The 20434-nt window shown below is 41.6% G+C and overlaps 1 pseudogene; it reads right to left on the reverse strand.

Moving 5' to 3' along the window:
• Positions 1–2670: 2670 nt before the first annotated feature.
• LOC148999189 (pleiotropic drug resistance protein 1-like) overlaps positions 2671–20434 on the reverse strand; it is a 38369-nt pseudogene continuing 20605 nt past the window's right edge.

The following is a 20434-nucleotide window of genomic DNA, read 5'->3' on the forward strand; positions in this document are numbered from 1 at the left end:
TTCAATGGGGACTTTCCTTTAAGGTACTCGGCAGCAAGGTGTGAAAGTTTGCTGGGTATCGCCAGTTCGCTAATATTTGATACTGTGATTTGTGAATGGAAGACTTGATATGAATGACATACATGTTCCAGAGTCTTCCATATGTGTTGGATTGATGTCGGTTAACCTCAGCATGACTCCTTTTGTGGAAATAAAAGGCGGAGATGCTGTGGTCTGTAAAATCTAAAGTAAGAAAATCCACCTCCTTGATGCTCGCTCTGTAAACTCTAAAGTAAGGAAATCCCACAACAGTATTAATCCAAAACCCTTTGCTTTGGGTACTCAAAATCGAAGGTTGATTTCTTATCATTTACCCTCATTGAGGCTAGCTACACTATTCCTGGCTAGTGAAAGGCAGAGATGCTATGGTTGACGAAAGTGATAGTAAAGAAGAGGAGAGGGGCAGTGGAGGAGGAGGAGAGTGTGGTAATTGGAGAGGAGACGCTGCTGCTACTGCTTGGGGCGTAAGAGTCCGAGAGAATAAACAGGTTTGGTATTGTGGATCGTCTCTGGTATTATACATATCAGTAGACTTTGATCGTCTCTACTATTTAGTTGATAGCATTAGCGATGGATCCATCATCCCCTCTCTCTCACTCACTCTCTTTCTCCTTGAGTCAGTTCAATTCCCAGCGGAGAAATAAATGAACAACGACTCCATTCTTGGAGCTTGGAGTTGCAGAGAGGGAGACCGGTGCTTCAAGTTTTAAGGCGAGCCCAATTTCCACTTCTGAAGATCAAAGGTCGTCTTCGTTGTTAGCAAACGCAGTGAACGAACCTATGAACGAACTGGCGATATATCGCCAGTTCGATGATAAAACGGCTAGATATCGCCGATATCGGTGATATCTCGCAATGTCGAGGTTCAGAGTCGGTTTTGGTTCACTGAATTCGGTGATATTGCTTACCTTGCTTGGGAGACATCACTTGGGCCCACAGGGAATTTGGTTGTGTTAGAAGTCGCCAACTTTGTTTTTCTAGTAGAGCTTTATTAAAAAATTGAACATCTCTAAGACCAAGACCCCCGTCCCTTTTGCTTCTATGTAAGCTTTCCCCATTTAACCCAATATATCCCCTTACCTTGGTCATTTTTCCACCAAAAATTCCGGATTTTTTTGGGTCATGAGTAAGCAAAGTTCATTTGGAATTAGGAAACAAGACATAACATAGATAAGAAGGGCAAAAGTCACCACTATAATCAAGACTTTGTGACCTCTAGGGGAAAGAAGTTTTCCTCGCCACCCAGATAACTTAGAATTAAGCCTGCTCAAGATAAAAGAAAAGGTTTGGACCTTAGGATGGGAGCCCTAAGTACGTGCCATGTGATCGCACTTCCTTTAGACCAACAATAGCCACCAGATCAGATTTGATATTTGGAGGGGTTCTTCTACTAAAGAGAACAACCAACTTATCAAAGTTTACATGGAGGCCAGATACCTATTCATACTCTTAAAGAATGGCCACGATGGTGTGTGCATTTTTAGTGGAGACAGGACAAAACAACATACAATCATCAGCAAAAAATAAATGATTCACTTCAAGACCTTGATGAAACATCTTAATCTTTGGTAATCTAGGAATGCCTCTGTTGGAGATAAGCTTTGAGTGAGGGTCTCCTGACACAAGATAAAAATATACGGACCCAGTGGACAACCTTGTCGGATTCCCCTTTGGGAAATAATGGGACGGGAGAGGGAACCATTAATCTTAATTTGAAAGGTAACAGTTGAGATGCCCTGCATAACCCATTGGTCAGCAAACCCCAGGTGCCTCAAAGTGTTCTCAATAAATGACCACTCTAGTTTGTCATAGGCCTTACATAAGTCTAGTTTCAAAGCCATATATCCAGACTTGGACTGAGATTTCTTTAGAAAATGTAAATACTCATGCAAGATATATATTGTTTGAAATAACCCTACCATGTACGAAGGCGCTTTGGGTTTGGCTAATGATATGTTCCAAGATGGGTTTGAGTATATTAGCCAAACATTTCACTATGACTTTGTAGGGAGTGGTACACAAACTGATAGACCTAAAATGAGTAACATTCTGGGGGATACTTTTCTTGGGGATTAGGGAAATGACAGTTTTATTCAAACTTTTGAGCATGTCTCCCTCTAAAGAAGTGTTGTATTCCTTTCACCAGATCATCCCAATGATATCCCAATGTTTTTGAAAGAATCTATTGGGTGTTCTGGAACCAAAAACCATGTTGGCGATGGAGAAGTATTTTCAAGGGAAAGAAAAGTTCAGTATTAGTCAGAGAACAACAATGGAGCAAAATTCGGAAAAAAAAATTCTGTGACCCTGCTTATTATTACCTGAGAACAACTACTTCCAACAACAAAAACAAGAAATATTTGAAAGATCCATTTATTCTCTCGCACTAGTTGTGTTTCTGCACTTTAACAAAAATGAATGTTTTTTCTAAATATAAAGTTCTATCAAATACATAACTGAAAGAAAATCCAAACTTCAAACTTGCAACATGATTCACTGAAATAACCATTCACATGTTGAAATGATGTTTTTATTTTAACTTGGCTCCACTTTGAACACTCAAATGTTGTAGACATGGCTCCATTGGCTAATGGTCACTTGATCTACCACCTTCCGTATTGCAGAATCTGTTTATCCTATCTGGAAATTAAACAGTTTTATTGATAAACCAAACAAGAATGCGAAAAGCACAGGAAATGCAACAGTCACAGCTGCAACCACTCCTAGAAAATCATGTTTGAATCCAAAATAGTCCCTGACAAAAGCTTCAACTGTCACCCCTAAATCAAGTTCATCCTTCATATCTCCAAACTGAGACACGACTAGTCCATACAATGTCCAAGAGACAGGGCAAATCCAGTAGTACCACCTCCACCATACAGGAATTTTCTATGATGAAACAAACAACACTAAATGAGTAACTAAGAAGTGCATTATTTTCTACACTTTAAATTCAAGAGAAACATTACCATAACTTACAGTTTTTGGAATAATGAATCCAGAGAAAAGGTTCCACAGTGAATAGAATGCTGCCGCAACAATATTAGAGATGTTTTGGTTGGGTGTCATACCCACTGCCATCATACCATAGAAGGTGAAGTATGACAGGGTGAAGAAAGTGAAAAATAGATACCAAAAGAACTTTGCAGCTGTCCATTGGAATCCAATCATTGCATACACAATGATTCCATATATTAGAGTCTGGACAAGTACATGTGGAATCTCAATCATAACCTGCACCAGAAAGAAGGATTCTAATAAGGAACAGCTATAAAAATTAAGCTTCATAGAGTTGAGCTTATTAAGGGAAAAAAAAAACAGAAGTAATTACTTGTGCAAGGGCATTGCCATAGCTGAATACATTCCAGCAGCTCTCTCTCTGTAAAACACCGTCCGTTCCACATCTATGACTGGTTGTACACCACCAGGATTTTGTACCCCCAGAAAGAGAACAGCACCATACATAGAACCCATTGCATTAAAGAGATCCTGTTTCTTCTTGCTGCATTTCAAACGTTTTGAAAGCAAATTAAAAATGAACACTTAAATTGGACTAACAAGTTAAAGTTGACTTACATTTTGGACCCAAGATTCCAAAACATCGACCCGAGCATCAAAGCTATGAAAGTTGTGAAGAAAAGCCTAACAAAAGTATATGGTGGGTTTCGCCAATATGACCAATGTTGTTTCCATATACAAGCTTCAAATTGGACCAAGAAAGACTGAGAATACTGAGTAGGGAAATGGAGATCTTTGGAGTCAGGTGCAGGTTTACTCAGTTCCTTGATCATTGCCTGGTTCCTCCTAATGATTCATTTATGGAGAGTATGGATAAGCATATTACTTTTATTTGTAGCAGAAAGAGGAAATTTAGAAGGAAACTTACTTGTACAGTTCTGAATTCTTATATATATTAGCAAAGTCTACCCCCAGAGCTGCTTCTTGAGCTGAGCTTGTCACCTCCAACATCCATGTTGCTGGATTATAACCATCTTTTATCTTGCTGACTCCTTGCATTGCCTTGATGGAGCAAAAAACATGATCATCAACCACTGTACTGAAATTGGATATTCTACAAGATTCATATCTTACCTATATGAAAACGCATAGTTTGGCTCACCTCAAAGTACGTGATCATTTGATGACCGTGTTTCCCCAGGGGGCCTACGTATATTTCTTCTCCACCTTGCTTCAGCAAGAATAGCTGTTCCACAATGTTAAAGAAGCATAAATTATTTTGCAAGAATTATCAGAGTCATAACATGATGCTAGTCCATCAATCTCAAGAATTTCTTACCTCATCAAAAGCATCAAATATGTCAATGCTGGGTTGATGGATGGTGCAAACCATAGTTCGTCCAGTATCCACGATGTTTCTCACTGTTCTCATCACTATGGCTGCTGCCCTTGCATCCAGGCCAGATGTTGGCTCATCCATGAATATCATTGAAGGGTTGGCAACAAGTTCATCTGCAATAGTTAACCTCTTCCGCTGTTCGGTTGAGAGACCATTTACACCTGGAAGACCAACAAGTGCATCCCTCAAGGGATCCAGTTCTACAAGACTCATGACCTCTTCAATGAACATCTGCAATCATTAAATTGTTAACATTTTAGAACACACCAAAAATTTCCAAAAAGAGTACCAACCAAAGGATAAATGTCTCTGCCACCTCTACCTTTCTAGTGGAAGAATCAATTTCAGGAGCCAACCGCAGCCAAGCAGAATAAAGCAAGGATTCGTAGACTGTAACATGAGGGGAGTGGATATCATTCTGTTCACAGTATCCTGATATACGAGCAAATGTTCCCTGTTGCTTTGGGTGTCCATATATCTTGATGCTTCCTTCAATGTATCCTCCAGTTTTCCTTCCAGCCAACACATCCATCAAAGTGGTCTTACCAGCTCCACTAACACCCATTAATGCCGTTAGAACTCCCGGCCTGAAAGCTCCACTCACTCCCCTAAGAAGCAACAGCCGTTCCTCCATAACACCTTTGTCTTTCATTTCCTATATGTTTAAATTAAATCAGCAACTATTACAGCATCAATAGGAACTGAACCAATAAGTCCACCTACTCTGGTACTCATAGTTGCCAAATTGAAACCTAAAGTACCTGTGGCACGTCAACTGAGTATTTGATTGCATCAAAGGTGATGGAAAGAGGCTCAAATGGAAGAACCATTCTCCTCTTCCTGTTCTGATTGGCATTGACTGAAGACATTCTAGAAGATGAAGCTTCAGATGTGCTTCTTTCAATTTCATCTCCTGTTTATGTGTCATTTTGATTATAACAATGCTTGATAATGTATGCAAATTAAATAGATATATGAAATTCTTAGAGGTCATACCCACAGAGCTCTTTCCTTTGGATGATAACTCAATCATGTCCCTATTTTTGCTTGAACTGTTATCATTTGGACTCTCTTCAGATAGAACTGCCTGAGGCTTTCCAAATGCTGCAAGAGGTTTTCCCAATTGTTATTAGATATCATGACTCACTAGCACAACTTTACATTATACAACAGATTAACTTGTGAACCTGAAGAAGGAAAAGTTCTGCAAGATAAAACTTACGGTTGACATAATAAAGAGCTAATGTGAATAAGCCATTGAACAAGAAAATATAACCAATCAGTGCCCCTACTCCAATCCAATACCAATAAGGTTCTGTGAAGATCCCACGAGATTTCAGAACGGCAACTCCAACAGTTTGTCCATTGACTATCTATAACATGGAAATAAAATTTAACCTCAGATTACCTTTAACAAGGATATTGTTTTCTGTTGTTCCATTGGCCTAAAATGAAGGTGTTGTCATTGTTGGCAACTTAAGTGGGCTTTGATATGGTACAGCAACACACAAAAAGGTTCCGAGAGAAAGAATCCAATTCAAATAAAGAAAACTCAAGAATCCCGTTTTTGAGGGTCTCTGTCCAGTTTTGATCAACCTCTTCATCGGATGGTCATCCAGTGTTCAATTGAGCCAATTTTTGGAGGAGAGCTTCACGACTTCTTGATATTCAAATCTAACGGTGGGATTGTTCATTGGAGATCTCTAAGTTAGTCCGATTTGTACGTCAAAACACTCCTTGTTTAAGTTAGATAGGAACTCTGAGTTTGATTCAAATTCTGAGTCCAGTTTTGATCAACCTCTTCATCGGATGGTCATCCAGTGTCCGATTGAGTCGATTTTTGGAGGACAGCTTCACGACTTCTTGATCTTCAAATCCAACGGTGGGATTGTTCATTGGAGATCTCTAAGTTAGTCCGATTTGTACGTTAAAACACTTTTTGTTTAAGTCAGATAGGAACTCTGAGTTTGATTCAAACTCTGAGTTAAATTAATCTATAAAAGGAGAGCAAACTCCAGCAGAAGAGGAAGGACGTTTTCAGGAGCTTGGGAAGAGCGTGGAGGTCGAACCAGAAGACGTTGGTTGGCTTTGGAGATCTGAAGCTTGGGAATAAGAAGTTTTTTTGTTTTGCTGAACAAGAAAGAAAGAGAAAGAGAAGGAAGAAGAAGCAACAGAAGAAAAGAAGGGAACATGGTTGTATGGTTTTTTTAAAGAGAGAAAATTGAAAAAGATTGAAAAGAAAAAAAAGAGTTGGAGAAAAAGAGAAACAAGTATTGTTACCATGCATCTTACACAAGTTGAGGTAACCCGTATTCACAAGTTATTGTCTATTATTTTCTAGGTTATGTTTAATGATGAAGAACCGAGATCATGAATGCAATTTGGGGAACTTGAATTATTGGTTTACATTGTGACCTAGCAAGTTGGAGCTTGTCTAGGGGGTTGGGGTTGGTGCCCTTGTCTGAATTGCATTTTAGACTATAGCAGGAATTGGTGTTCCTGGACTGTTGTAGCAGTCAAAATACCTAGGAGTGTATTGAGTAATATATGAAACCCTAGGTAGGGTATTACTCCGTGGATGTAGGCAATTTGGCCGAACCGCGTAAACTCTGGTGTATTGCGTTCTTTGTTTATTTTTCTTTGTTGCACATATTGGAGTGCCTTGATTGCAGAGTGGTGGTACACTGTCTGGTAGACCCAGCCACATTGTGGTGTGTGGTGGACGTGTCCTTGTGCAGTTGATAGCTACGAGTGGTACACTGTTTGGTAGACCCAGCCACATTGTGGTGAATTTTTGAAGACACTGATTTACCCCCCCCCTCTCAGTGTCAACTGGGAATAACAATTGGTATCAGAGCCAGGTTCCCGTGAAGAGAAGTGTAACCACTTCGGGATTTGATCAGAGAGTTTGTAAGAATGGCCACAAGTGAAGGCAGCTCCAAAGACTTTGAGAAAGTTCCTATTTTTTATGGTACAGGATATGTTTTTTGGAAAAGAAGAATGCAGATATACATTGGATCTCTAGGGTATGATGTATGGCAGTCTGTGATTAATGCCTATGAGGAATCAGTAGCTCCGCTTATAGTCAATGAGGCAAAAAGGGCTTATGCACACAATCTCAGGGCGTTAAATGCTTTCATGTCTGGGCTGAATGAAGAAGTCATGGCTAAAGTAATGGACTGTGATACAGCTAAAGAAGTCTGGGACAGGTTGATAAGCATCTATGAAGGGGACATCAAAGTTAAGAAAGCCAAACCGCAAATCTCTCGGAGCACAATTTGAAAGTCTTAAGACGATCGAAGAAGAAGACATAGACAGCTACATGGTCAAAGTAAATGAGGTTGTAAACTCCATCAGAGGAGTTGGAGAAAAAATTGAAAATTCTGTGATATGTCAGAAGATTCTCCGATCTGTGCTTCCCAAATATGATTCCAAAGTCTCGGCCATTGAAGAAGCCAAAGACTTGGATACAATCACTCTTGATGAAGTACATGGAACACTTAAAACCTATGAGATGAGAACTGAAAAGGGCAAGTTCACAGAGAAGGAAGCAGCATTCAAAGCAATGAAGAAGCTAAGGGTCAAAGAAGAAAAAGAATCTGAAGACTTTGATGATGAACTTATAGCTTACTTAGCTAGAAAGTTTAAGAAAGGAATAGGTAAACACAAGGGAAAAGCACCTTTTAAGTGCTTCAGTTGGGGTGGAATAGGACACTTTGCCTCTAAATGTCCTAAGAGAGGAAACATAGATGAAGAGGAAGATGAAGAGGAAGAGAGAAATGATAGGAAGGGAAAGAAAAAATTCTTACCAAAGAAAAAGAAAAGCCATTTCAAAAGGAGAAGTCTTTTGACTAAGAATGAATGCTACTCCTCTGAAGAAGAATCAGATGAAGACAATGACTCAACTGATGATGTTTTATTTATGGCTATTGAAGATGATGAATCACCTCAAACTAAAGAAAAGTCTGATGATAATGAAGACATTGAAGGTGAAATTGATTATGTTGGTGAGTTGTACTCTACCTTGCTTGATCTCAAAAAGGAAAGGAAGAAAAATAGGGAAATGAAGAATCAACTTGAAAATTTTGAGACAACAATCAAGGAGTTGACTGTCACAATTAGTGAATTGGAATATGTTATAAATGACTCATCATCTTACCTCTCTCTCAAGTGTGAAGAGTGTGAAGAACTTGAGAAAGAAGTTGGAAGGTTAAGATCAGAACTTGAAGGAGAACAAAAGAGGAGTTATTTAGAAGCTATCACATCATCCACTCCAGTTACATTAAACTTTAAGGACAAGACAGTTGAAAATCAAGTGACAGGGACTACTCACTTTACTTCTACTTGGGGAAGAGATAAGGTACTAGATGAGATCTTGAGTGTTCAGAGGTCACCTCATATTAAAACTGGTCTTGGATACTCAAAGGGGGAATGTTCAAATGTAAAAAAGACCAATGGAAATAGAAATACAACAAATCCAATGAGTCTTGATGAGGAGCACCAAAAGAATCCATATATTGGGAAGACCAAGCCAAAGATGAGTAAAGAAGGATATACTGAAGCTTATCATAAAACATTTAATGGTCAAGGCTTTAATGTGTATTGTTATGGATGCAACAACTTTGGACATAAAGTGGCAAACTGTAGAAGACAAAACAAGGTTGTGCATTCAACAACATAAACAGATTTGCTCCATTGGATAAGGTTAAAATAGAATGCTTCAAGTGTTTCTAGTTGGGACATATTGCAAGGTATTGTTGGATTGCTCTTCCTTCACAGAAGGAGATAAACCTTCCCAAAAAGCTAGCTCAAAGACATGCACAAACAATTCAAAGAAAACCGAGGGAACCTATTGATGTATCAGATAAAGCAGTTTGGGTTGAGAAAGGACAAAAAGGAAAAATGATAAATTCCTTGGTAGTTCAAACAACTTTCAAGGCTCATAGTAGTGAGGCACCTTGGATTCTTGATAGTGTGTGTTCCACACATATGACAGGTGACAAGAATAGGTTCTCAAGCCTTGATGTAGTGAAAGGTGGTTCAGTGAGATTTGGCAACAATGATGGGGCCAAGATTGAAGGTAGAGGCTCAGTTAAGCTGGATGAAGGAAAGTTAAAATCCAATAATGTTCTATATGTGAGTGGGCTCAAACACAATCTTCTTAGTGTGAGCCAAATCTGTGATGGTGGATATGAAGTTCTTTTCACTAAAGAAGGTTGTGAAATCAAGAAGCCAAAAAATGGCAAAGCAGTTGCTTTAGGAACCAGAACAACCGGAAACTTATATGTCTTATCAAACAGGTGCATGGTGAGTCAAGAGGATGAAAGCTTGTTATGGCATAGGAGATTGGGGCATATAAATTTCAAGAATCTTGCCAAGCTCAGTAAAAGGGAAGTTGTGAGAGATCTTCCAAAGATTAAAAGGCCTTCAAATTATGTATGTGGTCCATGTCAAAAAGGGAAGCAAACTAGAGCCACTTACAAGCCCAAGGAGTATCACATATGCAACTCCCTTGATTTAATTCACACAGACTTATGTGGTCCTATGAGAACAAAAGCTTTTGGAGGAGAAATGTACTTCGTGCTTTTCATTGATGAATGCACAAGAATGACTTGGGTATCCTTTCTAAAAGAGAAGACACAGGCATTGGACAACTTTATAGCTTTCAAGAAGCTAGTTGAAAATGAAACAGGGAAGACTATAAAATGCCTAAGATCAGATCAAGGTAAGGAATATACATGGAGAAAATTTTCAGAATTTTGTAGTGAGCATGGCATAAAAATCCAACATTCAGCTGCTAGGACTCCACAACAAAATGGAGTAGTAGAAAGAAAGAATCAAACTGTTCAAGAGATGGCAAGAACAATTCTCTCTGAAAGTAATATATCAAAAATGTTTTGGAGAGAATGATTCTACAGTTCAGTCTACATCTTAAACAGGTGCATGGTGGGACCAAATAAATCAAAAACTCCATATGAAATGTGGTACAGCAGGAAGCCAACTGTGAAGCATTTTAGAGTTTTTGGGTCCAAATGTTTCATCAAGAGAAAGGAAGAAAATTTGGGAAGTTTGATGACAGGGCTGATGAAGGTATCTTTTTGGGGTATTCTTCTAAGAGCAAGGCATACAGGTGCTTCAACAAAAGACTTCGAAAAGTTGTAGAAAGCTCAGATGTGAAGATAGATGAAAATCTACCTCAGACCAAATTTGTTGCAACTGAGGACTCGACCTTGGACAATGTTGAAGATAATGGAAGAGTCTATGTAGGGAGAGCTCTATGGTAGGGGGAGCACAAAGCACCCTTTGTACTTGTTGTCAAAGGGGGAGAGAAAAGAGAAAAGAAGGTTGAGTTGCCAACAATCCCAAAGGGGGAGATTGGGAGATTGTTGTTCCATTGGCCTAAAATGAAGGTGTTGTCATTGTTGGCAACTTAAGTGGGCTTTGATATGGTACAAGAACACACAAAAAGGTTCCGAGAGAAAGAATCCAATTCAAATAAAGAAAACTCAAGAATCCCGTTTTTGAGGGTCTCTGTCCAGTTTTGATCAACCTCTTCATCGAATGGTCATCCAATGTCCAATTGAGCCGATTTTTGGAGGAGAGCTTCACGACTTCTTGATCTTCAAATCCAACGGTGGGATTGTTCATTGGAGATCTCTAAGTTAGTCCGATTTGTACGTCAAAACACTCCTTGTTTAAGTCAGATAGGAACTCTGAGTTTGATTCAAACTCTGAGTCTAGTTTTGATCAACCTCTTCATTGGATGGTCATCCAGTGTCCGATTGAGCCAATTTTTGGAGGAGAGCTTCAAGACTTCTTGATTCAAATCCAACGGTGGGATTGTTCATTGGAGATCTCTAAGTTAGTCCGATTTGTACGTTAAAACATCCTTGTTTAAGTCAGATAGGAACTCTGAGTTTGATTCAAACTCTGAGTTAAATTAATCTATAAAAGGAGAGCAAACTCCAGCAGAAGAGGAAGGACGTTTTGAGGAGCTTGGGAAGAGCGTGGAGGTCGAACTAGAAGATGTTGGTTGGCTTTGGAGATCTGAAGCTTGGGAATAAGAAGTTTTTTTGTTTTGCTGAACAAGAAAGAAAGAGAAAGAGAAGGAAGAAGAAGCAGCAGAAGAAAAGAAGGGAACATGGTTGTATGGTTTTTTTTAAAGAGAGAAAACTGAAAAAGATTGAAAAGAAAAAAAAGAGTTGGAGAAAAAGAGAAACAAGTATTGTTACCATGCATCTTACACAAGTTGAGGTAACCCGTATTCACAAGTTATTGTCTATTATTTTCTAGGTTATGTTTAATGATGAAGAACCTAGATCATGAATGTAATTTGGGGAACTTGAATTATTGGCTTACATTGTGACCTAGCAAGTTGGAGCTTGTCTAGGGGTTGGGGTTGGTGCCCTTGTCTGAATTGCATTTTAGACTATAGCAGGGATTGGTGTTCCTGGGCTGTTGTAGCAGTCAAAATATCTAGGAGTGTATTGAGTAATATACGAAACCCTAGGTAGGGTATTACTCCGTGGATGTAGGCAATTTGGCCGAACCACGTAAACTCTGGTGCATTGCGTTTTTTGTTTACTTTTCTTTGTTGCACATATTGGAGTGCCTTGATTGCAAAGTGGTGGTACACTGTCTGGTAGACCCAGCCACATTGTGGTGTGTGGTGGACATGTCCTTGTGCAGTTGATAGCTACGAGTGGTACACTGTCTGGTAGACCCAGCCACATTGTGGTGAATTTTTGAAAACACTGATTCACCCCCCCCTCTCAGTGTCAATCTGGGAATAACATTTTCAATTTTATTTGAACTTCTTTTGCTGTTCATTAAATGATGGAAGGAAAAAAGCATTACTCTTCTCCCCGACTTTCCCCAAGGAACTCGTTCACTGCTAATGCGCTTTGTCCATACATCATGGGAGAGATCCAATAGCCCCATATCCACCACTTCTTTATACTTTACGTGACAGAAAAAGAAAGAATCTCTCAAAAATTTTACTTGCAATACAGTATGTGACTGAAAACAACAAATGAAATATCGATTTATAATCACAAAAGCATACCTCGTGAGATCATAAATCCACTAAGAACCATGAGCACAAGTAATACAAACGAACCAAACACCTGTGCGACAACCATATTCCTTGCCACTGCACCGAGCAAACGGTTCAATCCAAATGCCATTTGGTTAATACACACGAATATAAGGTACTGTTTGAAAAGTCTGCAATGGAAAACATTATTCTGGTTACTAGCTGTTGTGGAGAACATATATCCCGAGGACCCCCCTCGGGACGAACGTACACCCCCACTCGGGATAGAGAAGTCTTCTTAAGGGAAGTCCTCTTAGGAGGATTCTGAGAATCCCTTATGGAGAAAATGCATACCCACTCGGGACTTGATTATTTTGAAGACTCGGGAGGAATAGTGTTCTCCCTTGAGAGGCACAGAAAACCCCCTCGGGCCATGATTATTCTGAAGACTTGGGAGGAATAGTGTTTTCCCTTGAGAGGCACAGAAAACCCCCTCGGGCCATGATTATTCTGAAGACTCGGGAGGAATAGTGTTCTCCCTTGAGAAGCACAGAAAACCCCCTCGGGAGGAAGCATATTCACCCCTTCAGGGAACATGCACGGAATAAGCTCAAGAAGCCCATTTAGACTAAGTCCAAGAGAGACGTTGAAGAAGACGGCCAGGTCAAGAGAGTTAGTTACAGATAACTACTTAGTAAGAGCCGTTCCGAGAATTGGGGAGATGAGTCATCAGATAACGGCTCTATCTGGTCCGACAAAGAAGGAGTCGTTATTCCAAAGAGACTCCACTCACTCCTCAACTATGGATCCGAAACTTAAGGAATCGCTGCCTTCAGGTAACCTCTATATAAACCCACCTCCTACATGGAGAAAGGTACGAGAACTTTCATCTGAGTACTTACTCATTACTTTCTTGAGAACTCTCTCAAGAACCATTATTGTTGCCTAGGCTGACTTGAGCGTCGGAGGCGGTTCCCCGGCCAAAACTAGGCCGGACAGTTCTTGCTTTCTTTGTGTGTGCAAGCATCCCAGTTATTCCAACTTGGTTGGAGAGCTCTTAAGGTGGTCATCTCAATATCCGGCTCTCGAAGAAGTTCTAGACGCAACAAATTGGTGCCGTCTGTGGGAAATCATCACAGAAAGTCATGACAAGACGTACCACACATCAGGTGACAAGTTCTCACATTCTCACTCGAGCGAGAGAAAGGGAGATAGAAAACGAACGTGTTGAAGAACAAATTCTCCCTTCTCCGGATCGACAAATTCCTATTCCAGAGGAAGGTCAAGAAGGAGTTCCAGAAATTCCTCCATTAACTATTCCAACTCCATTTGGAGAGGGAGGTTCAAGTCAACCTCCTATTCCAGCAAAAAGAGCCGATTTGCAGAATATGCAAAGAGAAGTCCAACAACAAATGTTGGAACTCCAAGGAGTTGTTCGAGGCTTAGTCCATCAAATCGGGGTACCATCCGGACCCCCCAGAAATTCCCAAGAGGGACGAAGGCGTGAAGCCGTCCGTCAGACTCGGGATAGGCAACATCCGGTGAATGAAGAAAGGAGAAATCCCAGAATACCAAGACGACCAGCCGAACGAGTTGGAGAAAGATCTCAAGGAGTTCGTATTGAAGAACCACTTCCCCGAGGAGATCGGACGAGGGGAAGTGTTTTCGATCGTTTGGCTGGGCTTAGACAAACTCGGGACTTACCCAGAAGGGAGCGCAGAAATGAAAGAGTTCGGGAACAAGAAGGCGAAAGCACCGGAAGAGGCTATTCCAGATCTAATGACCCGAGAGGATCGGTCAGTCACTATGGATCTTCTCATGGACCAACTTCCCAATATTCTGATCTCGGAAGTGTTCGGTCTTCGCAAGAGCGTCAAGAGGCGCATGGTCTCGGGCGAAGATTAGATGCCATGGAGAGACGGCTTGATGATCAGGACCTGGATGACGACTATGACGTGGTTGACAAAGAACCTTTCTCAGAAGAAGTTATGAGAGCACCTCTTCCACCGAACTTTATCATGCCGACATTTATTCCCTATGAAGGTAAGTCCAATCCTCGAGAACATATTAGTTATTTTAAATCTGTCATGGCTGTTATTGGCCGAGAAGATGAGCTATTGTGCCGAACCTTCCCGGCATCTCTCAAAGGCCCGACGATAAAATGGTTTTCTAGCCTATCGCCAAGATCCATCCAAAACTTTCGAGAACTCGAGAGAAAATTTATTGCCCGGTTCCGAAGTTGCATCGGGAGTAAGAAGACAGCAGATAGCCTTTTTGCCATAAGGCAGAAACCGAATGAGTCCGTTCGGGACTATCTTCTTAGATTTGATAAAGTGGCTATTGAAGTTGAAGAATTGGATGATACAGTAGCGTACAATGCGCTATGGAGTGGAATAACCCAAAGACGTTTACTTGAGATATTGCTCCAAGATAAGCCGAGGACTTATGGAGCACTTCTTAAGAAATGCCAAAAGCAAGCAACGGTTGGAGAAGTTATCGAAGCCCGAGAAGAGTCCACAAGAGGGATGAAGGAAAAGAAGAATTATGGAGAAAGAGGTCAGAATTAAAATGCTCGGGCGAAAGATGATAAAAAGGGAGGTTGGAAAGAAAGACTCGCCAATGGGGACTTTACACCTCTTAATACTAAGAGGTCAGAAATTCTGTTACAAATCAGAGATAAAGAAAACTTGAAGTGGCCTGGTAAGATAAAAGCCCGACCAGAAGATAGGAATATGACGAAGTATTGCCGTTTCCACAAGGACTACGGCCACCATACGGATGAGTGCAGAAATCTCAAGGTCAAGATCGAGAAGCTCATCCAAGCAGGGCATCTTGAAAAATATCTTCAGAAGAGCCGACAAGACCAAGAGAAGTCCCCGCCTAGATCAACAAAAAGACTCAGATCCAAAAGTCCCGAGATGGCAGATAAGAATCCCGAGAAGAAACCCGACACTCGGGAGTTTTCCCCCATTTACATTGTTTTGGGAAATCCGACGGAAGATTCCATTAAGAAGGCGAAGCAAAAGGCACGATTCGTTGGATCGATGCAGTTGCCAAGAAAACGAAGAAATGACTTATGCCCAGATCCAATAACCTTCACCGACGAAGATCTCAAGGGCGTCACTTCTCCTCACGACAATGCTATAGTTATCAAAGTGAAATTGGCAAATCGAGAAGTTCACCGAGTTCTTGTGGACACGGGATCTTCGGCCGACTTACTATCTTATGAAGCATTTAAGAAATTGAAGTTTGAGGATGAGATGATGACTCCATGCGGGACTCACTTATATGGGTTCGCCGGGTCGTCCGCCATATCCGAAGGGACCATCCAATTGGATCTAAGGATCGGGACCTCCCCTCGGGATGCAGTCGTCCAAGCAACATTCATGGTGGTTCGGGACCTTTCAGCTTACAACGTCTTACTCGGGAGGCCAACTCTTAATGCCTTAGGGGCAGTGGTTTCTCCAACACATATGAAGTTGAAGTTTCCAACCACAGTGGGAGTCGAGGAGTGCTCTTCTGATCAGCGACTCTCCAGACAATGTTATGTGAATTATCTTAAGAAAGTCAAAAAAGCCGAGAGATCGAGCAATACAATGAGTATTGAAATTCGGGATGACCGTGATGAAGAAGCTATGCAAAGAGCCGAACCTGTTGAAAAGCTTGAGCGAATTCAACTTCATCCGGATCTTCCCGAGAGAGGGACAATGATGGGTTCAGAACAACCTACAGAATTCAAGGAAGAACTCACCGAGTTTCTCCAAAACAACCTAGATGTATTCGCGTGGTCGGCTGAAGACATGCCCGGAATAGATCGAAGAGTTGCAGAACATAGCTTATGGATCAGGGACGATGCAATTCCAATGATCCAAAAAAGAAGGAATTTTTCACTCGAGAAACATGCTGCCATCAGAACCGAAGTGGAGAAGCTAGAGCAATCGGGTTTTATAAAACCCATAGAATGCCCAACTTGGTTGGCGAATGTAGTCATGGTGAAGAAAGCCAACGGAAAATGGAGAATGTGTACAGTTATACGAGACTTGAATAAAGCATGCCCAAAGGATTGCTATCCACTTCCCCTGATCGACCTTTTGATCGACGCCACAGTAGGACATGAAGTATTGAGCTTCATGAACGCTTACTCGGGATATAATCAAATTAGGATGAATCCCAAGGACGAAAGGGATACGGCCTTCATGACGGATCGAGAAAGTTACTTTTATAAAGTAATGCCCTTCGGGTTGAAGAACGTTGGGGCCACTTATCAGAGAATGGTAAACAAAGTCTTCAAAGACCAAATAGGAAGAAATATGGAAGTATATGTGGATGATATGTTCATAAAGAGTATCGTCCGAAGAAGTCATCTGGAAGATCTTGAAGAAGTCTTTGATACTTTGAGAACATACCAGATGAGGCTAAATCCGGAGAAATGTGCGTTCGGAGTTTCTTCTTAAAAGTTCCTTGGGTTTATGGTATCCCAACGAGGAATTGAGGCAAACCCGGAGAAAATCAAAGCCTTGCTCGAGATGGAGTCACCAAAGACGGTTAGAGACATCCAATGCCTAACTGGAAGAGTCGCAGCCTTAAACAGATTTATCTCACGATCGGGTGAGAAATGTTTGCCTTTCTTCAAAGCTCTCAAAGAGCTCGGGAAGGCAAAGGATACCTTATGGACCAATGAATGTCAGAAAGCGTTCGAGAAGTTGAAGGAGAAATTCGGGACTCCACCTCTCTTAGCCCGACCTTCAACGGGAGAACAATTATTCACATACTTAGCCATTTCTCCAGCGGCAGTAAGTGCGGTGTTAGTAAAAGAAGAAGAAACCAGACTTAGCAGGAAGAATGGTAACATGGGCCATTGAGTTAAGCGAATATCAAATCGAGTATAGAACTCGTCCAGCTATAAAGGGACAAGTTTTGGCCGACTTTGTTCTTGAGAATAGCATGCCCAGTTCGGGAGTAGAAGATCCACTCGGTCAAGAGTTATGGACTTTATATGTCGACGGCTCGAGCAACTCTTCGGGGAGTGGAGTAGGGTTAATGCTAATCAGCCCGGATGGATTCACTATTCATTATGCTTTAAGATTCAACTTCAAAGCCTCTAATAATGAGGCCGAGTACGAAGCCCTTCTAGCAGGACTAAGACTTGCCCGAGCCCTAAGAGTCTGAGAATTGGAAGTCCGAAGTGATTCTCGGTTGATCGTGAATCAAGTTTGCGGCGTGTACGAGGCAAAGGAAACAAGAATGGCAAATTACTTAGCCAAAATTGACGATTTTCGCCATTATTTCAATCATCTTGAAATATAGCAAATTCCGAGAAAGGAAAATGAATTAGCAGACGAGTTATCCAAGTTGGCTTTATCGAAGTACTCAACCTTAGGCTCAGCCGTTTATATTGAACAGTTGGAAATTCCTAGCATTTGGGAAGTCGAGGCGATGGATATTGAAGAAGAGCCTAGTTGGATGAACCCAATAATATCATATTTGAAGAATGATATCCTTCCGGAAGACGTCAAGGAGGCTAAGGCAGTTAAAAATCAAGCAGCGAAGTTCACCATTATTGAAGAACAACTTTATAAAAGATCGGTCACATAACCTCTTCTAAAGTGTGTTGGCCCTTCTCAAGCTCAATATGCCTTAGCCGAAGTACACGAAGGAATATGCAGAGCGCATATGGGAGGTCGTGCTTTAGCCCACAAAATAATACGCCAAGGCCTTTATTGGCTGACTATTCAGAAAGATGCCGTGGACTATGTCAGAAAATGCAAGCAAGTCGAAAGACCTTTTGATTCTCAATAAAGTCTACATCTCCATTTTTTACATCCTTTTTCTTGAAAAGAAAGTTATAGCGAAGAAGACACAAGCATTTCTTACGAAGAGCCCAGGAGAGTTCTTAACAAGTTTAAGAACCCAGGAGCGCTCTTCAAATCAACGAAGAACCAAAGAGAGTTCTTGACAAATTCAAGAACCCAAGAGCGTTCTTAAGAAGAGCCCAGGAGAGTTCTTAACAAGCTTAAGAACCCAGGAGCGCTCTTCAAATCAACGAAGAACCCAAGAGAGTTCAAAGGCGTTACACTTGGGACCTCACTCGGGTAGCCATTCGGGAGAATTTCCCCACTTCTTAAGAAGAGCCCAGGAGAGTTCTTAACAAGCTTAAGAACCCAGGAGCGCTCTTCAAATCAACGAAGAACCTAAGAGAGTTCAAAGGCGTTACACTCGGGACCTCACTTGGGAGAAATCCCCCACCTCTTATGAAAGTCCAATGCAGACTCTCATAAGATGGAATTATTCAAAGGCGTTACACTCGGGACCTCACTCGGGTAGCCACTCGGGAGAAATCCCCCACCCCTTATGAAAGTCCAATACAGACTCTCATAAGATGGAACTATTCTAAGGCGTTACACTCGGGACCTCACTCGGGTAGCCATTCGGGAGTATTTCCCCACCTCTTATGAAAGTCCAATGCAGACTCTCATAAGATGGAATTATTCAAAGGCGTTACACTTGGGACCTTGCTCGGGTAGCCATTCAGGAGAATTTCCCCACCTCTTATGAAAGTCCAATGCAGACTCTCATGAGATGGAATTTATTCAAAGGCGTTACACTCGGGACCTCACTCGGGTAGCCATTCGGGAGAATTTCCCCACCTCTTATGAAAGTCCAATGTAGACTCTCATGAGATGGAATTTATTCAAAGGTGTTACACTCGGGATCTCACTCGGGTAGCCATTCGGGAGAATTTCCCCACCTCTTGTGAAAGTCCAATGCAGACTCTCATAAGATAGAATTATTCAAAGGCGTTACACTCGGGACCTCACTCGGGTAGCCATTCGGGAGTATTTCCCCACTTCTTATGAAAGTCCAATGCAGACTCTCATGAGATGGAATTTATTCAAAGGCGTTACACTCGGGACCTCACTCGGGTAGCCATTCGGGAGTATTTCCCCACCTCTTATGAAAGTCCAATGCAGACTCTCATAAGATGGAATTATTTAAAGGCGTTACACTCGGGACCTCACTCGGGTAGTCACCCTTAATAAAGGCAATGGCATCTCTCGGAGAACCAGGCTGGGGGCTTCTCGACTCGATGAGACTTTAGAGAAATGATGGCTATCATTCAAGACGACGCATTGGAATTTCTTCAAAAGAGAAAACCTTCAAAGAGTATGAGAAAAGCATTCCATACACTCGAGAAACCGATCGCACGGAATGGGGGGCTCTGTTGTGGAGAACATATATCCCGAGGACCCCCCTCGGGACGAACGTACACCCCCACTCGGGATAGAGAAGTCTTCTTAAGGGAAGTTCTCTTAGGAGGATTCTGAGAATCCCTTATGGAGAAAACGCATACCCACTCGGGACTTGATTATTCTGAAGACTCGGGAGGAATAGTGTTCTCCCTTGAGAGGCACAGAAAACCCCCTCGGGCCATGATTATTCTGAAGACTTGGGAGGAATAGTGTTTTCCCTTGAGAGGCACAGAAAACCCCCTCGGGCCATGATTATTCTGAAGACTCGAGAGGAATAGTGTTCTCCTTTGAGAAGCACAGAAAACCCCCTCGGGAGGAAGCATATTCACCCCTTCAGGGAACATGCACGGAATAAGCTCAAGAAGCCCATTTGGACTAAGTCCAAGAGAGACGTTGAAGAAGACGGCCAGGTCAAGAGAGTTAGTTACAGATAACTACTTAGTAAGAGCCGTTCCGAGAATTGGGGAGATGAGTCATCAGATAACGGCTCTATCTGGTCCGACAAAGAAGGAGCCGTTATTCCAAAGAGACTCCACTCACTCCTCAACTATGGATCTGAAACTTAATGAATCGCCGCCTTCAGGTAACCTCTATATAAACCCACCTCCTACATGGAGAAAGGTACGAGAACTTTCATCTGAGTACTTACTCATTATGTTCTTGAGAACTCTCTCAAGAACCATTATTGTTGCCTAGGCTGACTTGAGCGTCGGAGGCGGTTCCCCGGCCAAAACTAGGCCGGACCGTTCTTGC

Source organism: Hakea prostrata, unplaced genomic scaffold (genome assembly GCF_041222555.1).
Source record: "Hakea prostrata isolate BN-2017 unplaced genomic scaffold, UWA_Hpros_2 contig_27, whole genome shotgun sequence".
Taxonomy (NCBI): Eukaryota; Viridiplantae; Streptophyta; class Magnoliopsida; order Proteales; family Proteaceae; genus Hakea; species Hakea prostrata.